The sequence below is a fragment of the Sceloporus occidentalis genome, unplaced genomic scaffold (genome assembly GCF_023333645.1).
Source record: "Sceloporus occidentalis isolate IW3139 unplaced genomic scaffold, rSceOcc1.0.p SCAF_57, whole genome shotgun sequence".
NCBI lineage: Eukaryota > Metazoa > Chordata > Lepidosauria > Squamata > Phrynosomatidae > Sceloporus > Sceloporus occidentalis.
Genome location: NW_028317037.1, coordinates 3,570,712 through 3,585,196, shown reverse-complemented (window position 1 = coordinate 3,585,196; position 14,485 = coordinate 3,570,712). Strand labels below are relative to the sequence as shown.

Below are 14,485 nucleotides of genomic sequence, written 5' to 3'. Positions count from 1 at the left end.
TACTTCGTTATTTTATTTGTAAGCCATCTTCCTGGTCGTTTGAATGTTGAAAATACCTTTGTTTTAGATATCTAAGTTTATTCCATATTTTCATTGCTTTTTAGGATTATGAGGGAAGATTACATCCTGGATTATGCTCATTTTGGGAATGTGAAGACATATGTAAATTCATTTTATAAACCCATTGAAACTAATATCTCACTAAACTCTAGTAAACACCACATACACACACAGTCCCCACACAAAGGACCCATTGGCGCACTGTGTGTCTGGGGTCTGGAAATCTCACTTCCACCTTCTGGGAAGACAATGCTGCCAGAGACTGAATTTGGGGCTTTATTCCTGCAAAGCATGGGCTCAGTCTCTCAGCTGCAGCCCTTCCACACAATCCTGAACTGAAGCATTTAAACAAAGGTCCTCTTTCAGCTCCAGGAATAAAGGCCTACTTTCAGTACAAAGACCCTGATTCCAGCAGCCCCAGAAAGGCCTCTTCTGCAGTCCTTTATGGCCGGAGCGTACCTGGGTCAGAGGCCGTCTCCTCAGCCGTAGAGAAGGGTTGCTCTGAGTGCGAAGGAGGAAGAGGTCCACAGGGCTGAGGGAGGGAAGGCAATGGGGAAAGGTCAGTGCCAATGGCCATGGAGGGCAGAAGGTGACAATGCCTAGGAAACTCCTCTGAGTCCCAGCCATTCTAGGAATGAGTGGCAGGAGTGAGTCCAGGGGGCTGAGGGGGTCTCCTTTCCCAAAGGGGGAGGCAAGGACCAGTGGGACCCTCCCCAGCTAGGACCCAAAGGGAGGGTCTCTTTCCCCACCTCGCTCTCCCAGCCCCCAAAGCCCAGTCTCCCCACAGGCCCTGAGTCCCCTGTCTCCCTTCCTCAGACCCCCACAGCCCTGCCTTCCTGCCTTCCTTCCTTCCTTCGCTCCAAAATGGAAGGCAAGAGGCACAAATGGACACACTTCCTTCCTTTTGGCCCAAGGAGCCTGGCCTCCTTCTGACTCTGGAACCTCAGGAGAGAAAGAGGAGCCTCTCAGTTCAACTGAGGCTTCAGAGAAGGTTCCGGAACATTATTCCCCAGAGTCACAAGCAGCACAAAATAGCCACCAGAATGCAAAATGGCCGCCTCTGCCTCAGTGCTTTGCAGTTGGCAGTTTGACGCCTTCAGGGAACCCAAAATGGAGGATGAAAGGGCCCCAAAGAAGGAAGGGTTTCTGAACCTAAACAACACCTAACCATTTTCCTGATGCTATTGAAAGGAGGAACCTGATCCCCTCCTTAATTACAATCAATAGTGAAAGATATTAATATTAATATCAAGAGTGCCCATCGTCCACAACCCAGCTCCGGTCTTGACCACGCAGGGAGGCCAGTCCAGCGGCAGATGGCCCTCCATCTGGCCTCCTTTCCTTCTGCATCCCTCCTCTTTTCCCCAGCATCAGCCCTTTCCCAAGAAGGCAACATCCGCACTATAGAAATAAGGCACTTTGACACAGCTTTAACCGCTCAGTGCTATGGAATCCTGGGCTTTTACCATTGGGACACTTAGCCATCTCTGCCAGAGAGCTCTGGTGTCACAACAAACTACAAATCCCAGGATTCCATAGGATGGATCCAAGAGAGTTAAAGCACTTTCGAACTAGATTATTTCTGTAGTGCAAATACAGCCTCTCGGTTGTAAAAGGATAGAAGCACCCAAGTCAAATTTTTATCCTGTAAAAAATGGTTTTGCTTTTTTAAAATATAAGCAGTTTGATTTTCTTTCTTATCCTTATTCTTCTTATTGTTGTTTGTTTGTATGTTTGTATTATCATTCTTGGTAATATGAGATGGTCTGGTCTGGCACCTTCCTTCTTGTCTGAAAATCTATTAATAAGGAAACTGGGGAGACTTTTAAAACCTCCCAAAGGAGCTACTTTTGGCCTTTTTTGGGGGATAAGCCTCCTCTTAGAAGCCAAAGCCCAATGTTTGTGAAGAATAAGAATAAGGCTTATATTAAAACTATCCCCCCATTTCTGATCCCTTTTAAAACCCATGTTCCCCAGAAAGAGCAGAGCTGTGTAATAAGAAAACCCTCTCAGAAAAGACACACAAAAGACACACAAAGAGACACACTTCCTTCCTTTTGGCCCAAGGAGCCTGGCCTCCTTCTCTCTCTGGAGCCTCAGGAGAAAAAGAGAGGCCTCTGTTCAACTGAGGCCTTAGAGAAGGTTCTGGAACAATATTCCCCACAATCACAAGCAGCACAAAATGGCCTCCAGAACACAAAATGGCTGCCAAAACACAAAATGGCTGCCTCTTCCTCAGCACTTGGCAGTTGTCAGTTTGAGACCTTTAGGGGAGAGAGAGAGACTGAGGGAAGAGAGGAAGGAGGCCCTGGAGGGAGGGGGTCTTGGGAGATAGAGAGCCTTCCTGAGATATTCGGGGTTTGCTTCCTAACAAAGGGGTTTCTGGCCTCATAAAGGATTTGGGGGAAACTGGATCTGAAAGGCAGTAGTAGCCTTTTCTCTTGCTTTAACTGCCTTGGCTCAGTGCTAGGGAATTCTGGGAAATGTAGTTTTGTGAAACATTCAGCCTTCTCTGTCAGAGAGCTCTGGTGCCACAATAAACTCCAGTTCCCAGGATTCCCTAGCACTGGGCCAGGGCAGTTAAAGCGCTCTCAAAATGGACTATTGCTGCCGTGTGTTTTGGACCTTTCTTGGCCGCAAACTGTCCATAGCCTGCAATGCATCTCCTAATTCTGTTGGCTGTCCCTCCCTCCCAACACTTTCTCATTTCCCCCCAAAACCAGAGCAAAGCTAGCAGATGGAAAGAGGTTTTAAAGCAGCATTTAAATCTGCATTATTTGCTTTTAAAAGACTAAATGTCCCAAATGCTATTTTCAGTTTTGTAGCTATTATTACAGAAAGACGTAGAGTGCAAACTCCTCAAGTACCTTTATTTTCTGGAGTGAGATGGGCTTTTCCAACTGACTCACTTTGATGATCTCCGGTGGTCCAAGCAGCCAAACTGCGGCCCTGAAATAATAACAATAACAATAACAATAATAATAGTTTCATACCCCTCTCTTCAAACAAAAGGCTATCAGAGTGGCTTACAAATTGTTAATGAGACATTTAGACATTATGGGTCTTAGCCCAGCAGACCCTGAAATTCCTTAAATCACGCTGCCATCATCCAGTGAATTATAAAAGGACTTTCCTTAACCTACACTGGGACCAGTTAAGGAACCTTATTTCTACTTTTTTCCTGATCCTCCCAAGCATCAACTGAGCCAAAACACGTGTAAAAGGAGCGTTGAGTAGTAGATACTCCAAGGAGGTATTTAATATAAATTACAAATTATAACTGAAATATAAGTCATACAAATTATTAAGAATCTTGGAGGTACAATATTTGTAAGTATATAATATTCAATTCATACAAGCTATTAAACAAAGAAATGAACCTAAGCGTCCAATTCTGAGACTAACTTCCAAGATCCGCTCTTTAACTCTATCTCTCGATCTCCAACCGACACAATTCCCCCAACTGTCTCTTGGTCTCTCAGGCCTTATATCTCCTTCTCACGGAAGCTTCCAGAAGAACCTTCATCTTGCTCTCTGATTGGTCAAGAGAGCCTTCCGTAGCAGTGATGTCATTCTGTATTTGCATAAACCTCCCTTTTCTGCCTGAAGAAGACCTCCATTGACTGGAGCCCAGTCATTACACTTTCCCAAGGCAAGCCTTGCACCTATTTCCCAATGTTGCTCTGCCTTCCAGTTGTTTCCAGGTCTTATGGTGACCTTATGGGAGTCTCTGAAGGGGTTTTCTTGGCAGGTTCCTTCAGAGTGGGTTTCCCATGGCCATCCTCTGAGGCTGAGAGAGTGTGACTTGCCCAAGGCTTCAGTTCTTTTGGAAGCCTTTTTGCTTTATCTTCTAGAAGGCAGCTGAAGGGTTGCTTCTTGCTCTGAAGAATGAGGAACCTTCTGGCATCCAAAAGGCTAACATTCTCTGGAGCTATGTCTGATAATATGAATATATAGGATTGCAATACCTGTTCATTTATTAAAAGGTTTTTAGTGCACCCCATATCATAGAATCTCATAGCTCTGTCCCTTAATAGCAGTTAACCAAATTAAACAGTATATAAAACAAAAACATGAAACAAGCTGGACAAGGAAACTGTTACATGGATCTGTAATTGGTTGACTGGCTGAACCCAAAGGGTGCTCAGCAATGGCTCCTTTTCATCCAGGAGAGAAGTGACCAGTGGGGTGTCCAGTGGGGTTCTGTCTTGGGCCCAGTGCTATTCAACATCTTTATCAATGACCTGGATGACAGAATTGGGGGCATACTTATCAAATTTGCAGATGAAACCAAATTAGGAGGAGTAGCTAATACCCCAGAAGACAGGATCAAAATTCAAATTGACCTGAATAGACTAGAAAGCTGGGCCAAAGCAAACAAAATGAAATTCGACATGGAGAATTGTAACGGATACATTAAGGGTGGAAAAATGAAATGCACAGATATAGGATGGGAGACACCTGGATGAATGAAACTATGTGTGAACGGGATCTAGAAGTCTAAGTAGACCACAAGTTGAACATGAGTCAACAGTGTGATGCAGCAGCTAACGAGGCAAATGCAATTTTAGGCTGCATCAATAGAAGTATAGTGTCCAGATGAAGGGAAGTAATAGTCCTCCTCTATTCTACTCTGGTCAGGCCCCACCTGGAATATTGTGTCCAGCTCTGGGCCCCACAATTCAAAAAGGATGTTGAGAAACTGGAGTGTGTCCAAAGGAGGGCGACTAAAATACTGAAGGGTCTGGAAACCATATCCTATGAGGAACGCCTTAGGGAACTGTGGATGTTTAGCCTGGAGAAGTGAAGGTTAAGAGGTGATATGACAGCCCTGTTTAAATATTTGAAGGGATGCCATATTGTGCAGGGAGCAAGCTTGTTTTCTGCTGCTCCAGAGAACAAGAACAACAACGACAAGAATAAAGATTAGACAGAAAAACTAACTGCTTACATTTTAAAAAATCAAAACCATTTTAACAGGATAAAAATTCAACTTGGGTGCTTCTATCCTTTTACAATCAACTCAGGCTGTATCTGCACTGCAGAAATAATCCAGTTCGAAACTGCTTTAACTCTCCTGGCTCCATCCTGTGGAATCCTGGGATTTGTAGTTTGTTGTGACACCAGAGCTCTCTGGCAGAGATGGCTAAGTGTCCCAATGGTAAAAGCCCAGGATTCCATAGCACTGAGCGGTTAAAGCAGTGTCAGTGCCTTATTTCTATAGTGCGGATGTTGCCTTCTTGGGAAAGGGGCTGATGCTGGGGAAAAGAGGAGGAATGCAGAAGGAAGGCAGGACGGACGGACGGACAGACCTGAGCTGGGTTGTGGGCGATGGCCACTCTTGATATCAATATTAATATCTTTCACTATTGATTGTAATTAAGGAGGGGATCAGTTCCTCCTTTCAATAGCATCAGGAAAATGGTTAGGTGTTGTTAAGGCTTGGAAGTCCTGTTTGGGAACTTTTTGTGTTCTCACAGCCATCGGATGCCATCAGGAAAACCTTTCTTTAGGATCAGAAATCCTGTTTGGCGTCCCTTCCAACTTTGGGGCCCTTTCATCCTCCATTTTGAGTTTTCTCAAGGTCTCAAACTGGCAAGCGCTGAGGCAGAGGCAGCCATTTTGTGTTCCAACGGCCATTTTGTGCTGCTTGTGACTGTTGGGAATAATGTTCCGGAACCTTTTCTGAGTTGAACCAAGAGGCTCTTCTTTCTCTCCCTGAGGCTCCAGAGAGAGAAGGAGGCCAGGCTCCTTGGGCCAAAAGGAAGGAAGTGTGTCCCTTTGTACCTCTGGCCCTCCATTTTGGGGCAAAGGAAGGGAGGGAGGGAGAGAGGGAGGGAGGGAGGGAGGAAGGGGCCGGTGGGGGTCTGAGGAAGGGGAGGCAGGGACTCAGGGCCAGTGGGGAGGCTGGGCTTTGGGGGCTGGGAGAGAGAGGTGGGGAGAGAGACCCTCCCTTTGGGCCATAGCTGGGGAGGGTCCCACCGGTCCTTGCCTCCACCTTTGGGAAAGGAGACCCCCCTCAGCCCCCTGGACTCACTCCTGCCACTCATTCCTAGAATGGCTGGGACTCAGAGGGGTTTCCTAGGCATTGTCACCTTCTGCCCTCCATGGCCATTGGCACTGACCTTTCCCCATTGCCTTCCCTCCCTCAGCCCTGTGGACCTCCTCCTCCTTCGCACTCAGAGCAACCCTTCTCTACGGCTGAGGAGACGGCCTCTGACCCAGGGAAGCTCCAGCTGTAAAGGGCTGCAGAAGAGACCTTTCTGGGGCTGCAGGAATCAGGGTCTTTGTATTGAAGGTAGGCCTTTATTCCTGGAGCTCAAAGAGGACCTTTGTTTAAATGTTTCAGTCCAGGATTGTGTGGAAGGGTTGCAGCTGAGAGAGTGACCCCATGCTTTGCAGGCATAAAGCCCCAAATTCGCTCTCTAACAGCATTTTCTTCCCAGAAGGTGGAAGGGAGATTTATATACATCTTCACTTACCCCAAATGAGCATAATCCAGGGTGCAATATTCAAGTCATAAACCTATACATTTATAGACATTTGTTATATCATGTGCAACATATTCAGCAGTGTGCATCTTTTTAAAAAATATTCAAGGAAAAATGAAGAAATTGTGATTTTAACAATAGATCCATTCAGAAACAATGCACACAAATGTACATGCCTCAATTTCTATGTGGCTTCAGCAAGAAGAGGGAGGAGGTTCATACTTCATGCTCCTGCTATGACTGACATCGGAAACGCAGCAGTTATGCTTAGAAAAATAGTCTCATCTGCAAAAATAAAGTAATTATTTTGACCAGTGTTTAAATGGGGAGGGGGCCATGATGAGGGGAGGGCATGGATTAGATATGTAAAGTAATTCATGTCTCATCCAGCCCAAGAGCTACAGGTTCTACACCTGGGACATAGAGCAGGTCCTCCCCCTCATCCTCTGTGTGAAAGAGAAGTCAAATTCTCATCAGTGAGGATAACATAGCATGAAAAATTTGCATTCCTGCATTCAAAAATCTGAGGAGTCCTGAATCCTGTTGGTTATCCCTAGAGAGTAGACCCACTGAACCCATAAGTGACTGGTGAGTCAACTTATAGGAGCCCTGGTGGCGCAGTGGTTAAATGCCTGTACTGCAGCCATTCACTCGAAACCACAAGGTTGCGAGTTCAAGACCAGCAAAGGGCCCAAGCTCGACTCAGGCTTGCATCCTTCTGAGGTCGCTAAAATGAGTACCCAGACTGTTGGGGGCAAATTAGCTTACTTGCTAATTAGCTTACTTGCTGTTCACCGCTATGATCTTTGGAATAGCGGTATATAAATAAAACACATTATTATTATTATTTATAGATAAATCCCACTGATTCAGTGATTCTACTCTGATCAGGACTAGGCACAAGATAGAGGCTAGGATTTAGGTCTGCATGTGGCTGGAACAGGATATTCCCAAGACAAGATGGACAGGCAACAATGTGGAAAATGGGCACTCTCCACATGGGCAAAGACACTATCAGAATTGTGACTTCTCTGCATGCAGAAGGCTGCCATGGGAATTGGGTACTCCCTTTCCATCAGCTCAATCCTCTGGTGCCCCCTGATCCTGGGAGAAGGGCTGGATCCCATGGAAGGGGAGCAACCTGAGAAGAGAGAGCTCCTTTCCTGCCCTTCCTGACCAGGGGCCTCCCTGGGGAAGGGCCATTTTTAGACGCATTCCACGCAGAGCAACACTGGAGCATAGAGAGTTCTGCTGGTTTGGCCACTGGGAGAATGAGGAACCACCAGGCCAGACAGCCTGACCCAGCAAAACCCTCTATGCTCCAGTGTTGCTCCGAGTGGAATCAGACTACAACTGGCCATTCAGTGACCCAGGTCCTACCATACAGTTGTGGAAGCCATCCCGCATACCCATTCCATGCCTGGTGAGAGTGTTGGTGTGAGGTATTAGAGAAGCATCCAGTTGTGTTTTTGTAGTCAGAAGCAAAATGAAGAAATCTTCCTCTGAGCGCCACTGGGGACCTCTGCAGGTTTCAGCAGATAATGCACTCATTTCACATCCAGCTATGAGGACATAGTCAGGACCCTTTGCAATTCCCCATCCCCTGATCCCCAGCTACTCTCACAAGGCATGGAGTAACTGTTGTGTAGAGGAGCTGCAGTGAGTCTGTGCTAGGTCCAGGGGGTTTTGTTTGGTGCAGAGGGAGGAAGGGGATGCTCACCTCTACATCGGCCCAAAGGAGGCATATGTTACCTGCGTATGTCATCAGCAGGATGCTGTTCTCTGTGTCTTTGAGTGCTGCAGGGTTTCTTGCTAAACCAAGCCTTACCCTGGTCTTTTTTCTCAGGAACTTCATCGCGATCCCCTTGTACACAGCGTTGGGACATTGTTTGCTGGAAGTGACCAAAGTGCAGGGCCACCAGGATCCCCCTGCCCACCTGATGGCCAACACAAAGGCCAAGCAGACGGAGCTGGGCTCCAACAGAAAGAGGCTGCCGAGGTTTAACAGCTCTTTGGTAAGTTGCCATCCTGACTGTTATTTTCATCTGTGTCTGGGCTGGATCATGAAAGCAAGCGGAGACGATACTGTCCCAGTTTGGCAGAGAGAGTCCTGGTTAATCCTCTGTCTCCTCATTTTTTCAGGGGCTTAGGAAATGTCCTATTTCACTCTCCTCCTCCCATTTCCTCCTTTCTCCTCAGGTCAGTTCAGTTGCTGCAAAGTGCATTCCAGGTTCAAAAGAGTCTACAGCCCATCAATGCAAAAGAGGGGAGAGGGGAGGAGAGAAGGGGGCAGGGTCTTGCCCTTGCCAGGAGTCTGAGCCAAAAGCAAAATGCTGTACCCTTTCTCGCTTGTGTGATCTTTATCATTAACAACTTTGGCCATCTTGACCCACTTATGGTGTTGCTTGTCCACATGTGTGTTGCTTTCCCCATCTGTGAAATGCTGGATGATATGGAAGAATATCTCTGGACTTAAATTGAGTGTGAGCCCAGTGGCCCTCAAGCCCAGAGTACTCCCCAGAACTGTTTTTTAAAAATGAAATTTGCCTCTGAAATTAGGTGAAATATGGCTAGATGAAAACTAATATACATGTTGGAATAGCCAGTATGTTAATCAATCAATAATATTCCAGAAATGGCCAAAAATATATTGTTTATCATATTGTATATTATATTGAAAGGATTCAAGACAAACTGGATGTCAAAGGCTGTAGCTTTTTGCTGTCTTGCAGAATTTAAAGTTTATTTCCTGGACTGAATTCTGAAGTGTTGAAATAATATTTGCAATGCACCATGTGCTTTCCTCCCCTTTTGTTTAGTCACTCTCTGGATCAGGGCTATTTTCTATTGCAGGTGACCTTTGCGGATGTGGCTGTATATTTCACTGAGGAGGAATGGAAACTGTTAACGAAGAAACAGAGACTGATGTACAGTTATGTGATGATGGAGAATTATGGAAATGTAGCCTCTGTGGGTCAGGAACCTGAATCCATTTCACTTCCTTTGAAGACGGAGGGCCCTATCATAATTCACTGTCAGAGTGCTATGATTCCACTTTAGAATTATAAAATCAAAGAGTTGAAATAGACCACAAGGACCATCCGGTTCAATCTTCTGCCATGCAGGAATAGACATTCAAAGCACCCCCAAGAGATGGCCATCCAGCCTCTGTTTAAAGACCTCCAAAGAAAGGGACTCCACCAAACTCTGAGGGAGTATATTCCACTTTTGAAGAGCTCTTACTATCAGGAAGTTCCTCCTAAGGTTTAAGTGGAATCTCTTGTCCCTGTGGCTTGCATCCATTGTTCCATGTCCATTAATTTGAAATTAATAATAATAATAATAATAATAATAATAATAATAACAACCATAATGCGATGCCACCATGCTCTGATGGAGTATATTCCACTGTTGAATAGCTCTTATTGTCAGGAAGTTCCTCCTAACATTTTGGTGGAACCTTTTTTCCTGTGGCTTGTGTGATCGAGTTTGGATTTATATAAATTTTGGGTACCAAGCGATCAAAAATCATGACCCCTGACTGACCCCATCACAGCCGCCATTATCCCAAAAGCGAGCTGACCACATAGCCAGACAAGCCTAGCAGGCCATGGCTAAAGCAGAAAGGTAGATTTAAACCTTTAAAACCAGTTCTGGGAGTTGCCATTGTCGCAGGCAACCTGAATGAGGACAAAGGAAGTTTGCCTCACCTATTGATGGTATTAAATACCCAGCCATCTACATAGTAGTCTTCTCCCAAAGAAGTGGCAGACCCTTTTGTGTATCCATTGTTTAACTTTAGTCTTAGTCAATAGATAGCCATGAAGACCTTTGTTCTGCAGGTAGCTATAGCCTGAGGATACGTTTCGCAGTATACATAAGATCCAGATTCCAGCCCTCCTTTGGGCTTTCTGAGCTACACTTCCAAACCTCAACTCTGTCGAGCAATCGCTCCAGAGCTCTCTTGGGCACGGTGCCCTGCTGAAATCACTTGGGCAAGCCAAAGCCCACTGTCTCTTTCGGGCCTCTTGTTAGCTTAGCCCGCTGGAACTTAGCTCCTAGCCATCGCGGTTGCCGCTTGCTTTCTGTTCCCTGCTGCCGTGTTCACTTACCAACATCCCTCACATCTGTCGCTTGGAGAAGACTCCTAAGGTAAATATTTCAACGGTGCCTCTATCCTTTCTCCTTTACCCCCAACTCTTCCCCTCCCTTGCTTTAGCATTGAATGTGCGTGTGCGTGTGTGATCCCTTTTTGGTCGTGTGGCTTTAATAAATGTTTATATTTTATTTGCAACTCATTGACATTGCAGTCTCTGTTTCTTGGGGTTGGACTATATGACCTCTGGTATACACATAGGGACCCAATCCGCTGCATGCGTTGTTAGGACACGCCTCTTGTAAATTTGAGCTAATTAAATTCCTCTGATTCGATCCTTCCTAACACTTGCGTCCATTGTTCTGTGTCCTTTGCTTTAGAGCAGCAGAAAGCAAGCTTGCTGCATACTCAGTATCTCTTCAAATACTTGAACAGGGCTGTCATATCCACTCTTAACCTTCTCTTCTCCAAGCTAAACGTACCCAGCTCCCTAAGTCATTCCTCAAAGAGCATGGTTTCCAGACCATTCACCATTTTGGTTTCCCTCCTCTGGACATGCTCCAGCTTCTCAACATCTGTTTGAATTGTGGTGCCCAGAACTGGACACAGGATTATTGCAAGTGAGCCTTGACCAAAACAGAATAGAGTGGCACTATTACTTCCCTTGATCTTGACACTATACTCCTATTGATACAGCCTAGGATCACATTGGCCTTTTTAGCTGTTGCATCACACTGTTGACACATATTCAACTTGTGCTCTACTACCATTCCTAGTTCCCTTTCACATGTAATTTAATTGCCATAACAACTTCCTGTGGAATCTTGGAATTTCTAGTTTTAGTGAGGCACTATTGTTCTCCACTTTGTAAGGATTCTCAGTATCCAATCCTAAACTGCCTATTCTGGAATTTTGTGGGAAGGAGCCATGGAGATGAATGCTTTTTGCCCCTAAATGGTCCTCAGCCCATTCCTGAGCAAGTTTCCTGGCTTTTGTGGCCCCTCTTCCAGCCTTTTGGGGCTCTGGAGAGGCTTCATGGGAAAAAGGCCTCCCTTGGCCCTGCAATGGATCAGAGAGGGCCCAACAGTGGCAAAATGGCCTCCACTTCCACAAAGGGATGCTGTGGGATATTGAGGGGCAAAACATTATACCATATTTTTAGGCAACACAATTTGGGGTTTCCCCTGAGATCCCCTGGGGTCCAATGTGACCACCCCACTTCCCAACAGTACTTCATCCCTGTCTTAGAGATGCCTTAAGGTTGTTTTAAGGCTCATCTCTCACACTTGACCCTCACTAATATCAGAAACCAGGTCCCAGAGTCCTATTTCTGCCTTTCCTAATGCATTAGTTGTATAATGATTGTCTTGCCTTTCTCAAGAAATGAGCCTCAAAGTGTCCCTTTTGTGCATCACACTCTGTGGGTGTGTGTCTGTGATAGAGAGATGGAGGCAATGTGAAAAACAGAAAGGCAGGGAAGAGATGCTGAAGGTCAAATGGTAAAGCAGTGCAGATGGGCAAGAGGCAGGGTTGGAGAGCGGAGGGAGAAAAGGAAGGGGATCAGGCCTCTGGGATCCAGGAGGGGAAGGCAGGAGCAAAGCCAGGATCGCCTAGCTTGAAAAACACACAAAGCATCACAAGAAGTAATTTGTATTGTAGCAATAAGGGTAAACATCAATCCATAAAATGAAATCCTAAACCTGGCAGGTAAAAATTGTCCCAAATAACTTTGAGAAATATAGACTTAAAATAGTCGCTTTGGCACGGTTGCTTAGAAAGTTGTATCCTAATCGAGTATCTCCCAAGCTGAGTTATATAACATTTCAAGAAGAATACAAGCTGCACATGGCGTGTTTATAGTGTTTATAGTGGCAACCCACTCATTAACTTCAAACTTCTAAAATGATTCATATAAAACAGAACAGTCAAATGGATATAGTGCAGAAAACACCGTATACAATCCTATTAATTCCAAAATGGAAGTTGTATAAAATTGTAATAGCCTGACTCTGGGTCATAATTATTTCAAGATATTTCATGGGTGTTTCTACATCTGTTAAAAAAAAAATAATCGCAGATGCACAATATCTGGCAACTTTAACAGTTACCTGCTCCTAATAATACAATTATTTGCAAGCTCTCCTCTCTGACTTCCATCTACTTCACCATCCCTTGTACACACAACTCTAATCCACACCAATCCACATGTGAGCTGTATACTGTATTGGTTGTGAGTCATCTCCTGGTGCCACACAGCATGAAGGGACCTCTGCAGTTAGCTTTCATCATGCCTTGGTCTCTGACTCAGGACTTTATGGCAGTCTCATGGGATATAATGCCACTTGCCAATCAAACTATTTCTCCACATGTTTAATAGAATATTTTTGCAACATTCCTTTTTCTCACTATCTGCTTCCAGTGATTCCCTTAAGTCCCCCTCCAATCTCTTCTTTGTTAACGCCTATAAATAAGGATACAATTGTTCCATGGATTTAGGGGCATAAGTAGTACGGTCATCCTTGGGTTACTAACAGAAACTCTCTTAATTTAATCTCTAATAAGGAGGGGTTAATGAGGGCTAAATCATGGGTAACAGCCTCCTCTCTTAACACTGATTTTCAGTCTTATCTGTCACTGTGCTTCTTTACAGAAAAATATTTGAGTCATGAGAGAATCCACACAAGAAAGAAGTCACATAAATGCCAGCATTGTGGGAGACATTTTGCTTACAAGTCAATCCTTGTCATGCATCGAAGGGTCCATACAGGAGAGAAGCCATACAAATGCCACCTTTGTGGGAAATGTTTTTATATGAAGTCAGTCCTAGTGACACATCAGAGAGTCCACACAGGAGAGAAGCCATACAAATGCCAGCATTGTGGGAAATGTTTTTCTATGAAGTCACACCTAGTGATACATCAAAGAGTCCACACTGGAGAGAAGCCATACAAATGCCAGCATTGTGGGAAATGTCTTTCTAAGAAGTCAGACCTAGTGACACATCAGAGAGTCCACACAGGAGAGAAGCCATACAAATGCCAGCATTGTGGGAAATGTTTTTCTATGAAGTCACACCTAGTGAGACATCAAAGAGTCCACACAGGAGAGAAGCCATACAAATGCCAGCATTGTGGGAAATGTTTTTCTATGAAGTCAGTCCTAGTGACACATTAGAGAGTCCACACAGGAGAGAAGCCATACAAATGCCAGCATTGTGAGAAATATTTTACTTCAAAGTCACACCAAGTGAGACATCAAAGAGTCCACACAGGAGAGAAGCCATACAAATGCCAGCATTGTGGGAAATGTTTTTCTATGAAGTCAGTCCTAGTGACACATCAGAGAGTCCACACAGGAGAGAAGCCATACAAATGCCAGCATTGTGGGAAATGTTTTTCTATGAAGTCAGTCCTAGTGACACATCAGAGAGTCCACACAGGAGAGAAGCCATACAAATGCCAGCATTGTGGGAAATGTTTTTCTATGAAGTCAGTCCTAGTGACACATCAGAGAGTCCACACAGGAGAGAAGCCATACAAATGCCAGCATTGTGGGAAATGTTTTTCTATGAAGTCACACCTAGTGGTACATCAAAGAGTCCACACTGGAGAGAAGCCATACAAATGCCAGCATTGTGAGAAATGTTTTACTTCGAAGTCAAACCTAGTGACACATCAGAAAGTCCACACAGGAGAGAAGCCATACAAATGCCAGCATTGTGAGAAATGTTTTACTTCGAAGTCAAACCTAGTGACACATCAGAGAGTCCATGCAGGAGAGAAGCCATACAAATGCCAGCATTGTGGGAAATGTTTTTCTCAGAAGTCAGACCTAGTGA

The 14,485-nt window shown here is 44.9% G+C and overlaps 1 long non-coding RNA gene across 1 annotated transcript; it reads left to right on the top strand.

Annotated features, from left to right (window-relative positions):
• Positions 1 to 8,424: 8,424 nt before the first annotated feature.
• LOC149287723 (uncharacterized) lies at positions 8,425 to 13,431 on the top strand. Its single transcript, XR_016277442.1, has 3 exons — positions 8,425 to 8,566; positions 9,405 to 9,525; positions 13,298 to 13,431. It is a non-coding gene; the product is annotated as an uncharacterized LOC149287723 (long non-coding RNA).
• The last annotated feature ends 1,054 nt before the right edge of the window (positions 13,432 to 14,485 follow it).